General features: G+C 51.3%; 1 protein-coding gene and 1 non-coding gene across 3 annotated transcripts in view; one reads left to right on the forward strand and one right to left on the reverse strand.

Annotated features, from left to right (window-relative positions):
• The window catches only part of VPS26C (VPS26 endosomal protein sorting factor C), a 51,109-nt gene that overhangs the window by 24,106 nt on the left and 25,408 nt on the right, over positions 1 to 1,595 (forward strand). The gene's annotated exons all lie outside the window — the stretch shown is intronic.
• Positions 979 to 1,063, reverse strand: TRNAR-UCU (transfer RNA arginine (anticodon UCU)). The gene has a single exon. It is a non-coding gene; the product is annotated as a tRNA-Arg (tRNA).

A 1,595-nucleotide genomic window follows, 5' to 3' on the forward strand; every position in this document is an offset into this window, starting at 1 on the left:
GGGCGGGGCCGGGTCTGTCACTGGAAGGTACTGGGCCCCGGTGTCTGTGCGGGGCTGCTGGGGCGGGCGACCCGTCGTGAGTCCCATCCATCCTCGGAGCCGCAGGCTGAGGCAGGGCCTGTCGCCTCGAGTCTTCCACCCACGCGGTGGGGCCTGGGTCTTTCTCATCGCGTCCCCGGGCCTTTCTCAGGCCCGGGCCTCCTTGAGGCCATGACGACAGCCGGGGGTCTTACCGCCAAAGTGAGCGCGCATGGCCTGATTCGTGTGCGTCCTTTCTGGGCTTCATTCCCGCTTGACGCCGGGCGACGTGCAGGTGACACCAGGGGACGTCGGCACCGTCTAGGTGACCCGGCAATGTGCGGGCACCGTCCAGAGGCTCAAGTCTTCTTTCTTCCTGCGGAGAGTTCTAGAACACAGGCCGAGGGGGATGTTCTTGGTGAGGTGTTGAGTTTTCCCTTAAGTTTAGGTCTTCAAGTTGGTTTTGTGTATGCCTTTGGCGGAATTCATCAAACGTTGTCCTGGGGCCTGGAACCAAGGTGTTCCATGTCCTTATATCTCCCTGAAAAACAATAGGTTTCTCATTATTAGGGGCCTTCACTCTGTCAGAACCATCTTCCGTTTCTTCAAAATAAAAAGAAAGCTCTGTTTCTTGGTTTGTTGTGCTACACTTGGGCCNAATAGGTTTCTCATTATTAGGGGCCTTCACTCTGTCAGAACCATCTTCCGTTTCTTCAAAATAAAAAGAAAGCTCTGTTTCTTGGTTTGTTGTGCTACACTTGGGCCNGGAAGAGAGGAGAGACAGAATCTCAAGCAGGCTGTTCTCGGTCAGCCCTGAGCCTGACAGGGGCTCAAACCCACCAACCTGACACCATGACCTGAGCTGAAGTCAAGAGCCAGATGTTTCACCAACTCAGGCACCCAGGCACCCCTACACTCAGACAAATTCTTTTTTTTTTTTTTTTNGAGCTGTCAGCACAGAGCCCGACGTGGGGCTCGAACCCACGAACCATGAGATCATGACCTGAGCAGAAGTCGGATGCTCAACCGACTGAGCCACCCAGGCACCTCAAACACTTGGACAAATTCTATATCTTTCTTTTGTTGGCAGAGATTAAACAGACCTGTATATCATAGGAATGCGTAACTCATCTACAACTACTTGATTACTTTTGTATTCTCTCTACTGTGTTCTTTCTTAATTAAATCAAAGAATGGCAAAAGAGTCCCTTGGGTCATAAAACATTTACTCTGCTTACTTCCAAGGTATTTGGCTTCTTTTTCCTTCTTATGCCATAGGGATTAGGGAAGGAAAGGTGCTGTTGATTATAATATGCCAATCGATGGTCAGCCCCAGACTCTGCTCCTGTGAGATTAACTGAAAATGTGAATATATCAATAGGAGTAGAACTGTCCCAAGCACAACTGTGATAGAGTTCCGGGGCGCCTGGGTGGCTCATTCGGTTAAGTGTCCGACTTTGGCCCAGGTCATGATCTCATGGTTCGTGGGTTTGAGCCCCGCATCAGGCTCTGTGCTGACAGCTCAGAGCCTGGAGCTTGTTTCAGATTCTGTGTCTCCCTCTCTCTCTGTCCCTCCC

The sequence above is a fragment of the Crocuta crocuta genome, unplaced genomic scaffold (assembly GCF_008692635.1).
Source record: "Crocuta crocuta isolate KB4526 unplaced genomic scaffold, BGI_CrCroc_1.0 scaffold84, whole genome shotgun sequence".
NCBI classification, from domain to species: Eukaryota; Metazoa; Chordata; class Mammalia; order Carnivora; family Hyaenidae; genus Crocuta; species Crocuta crocuta.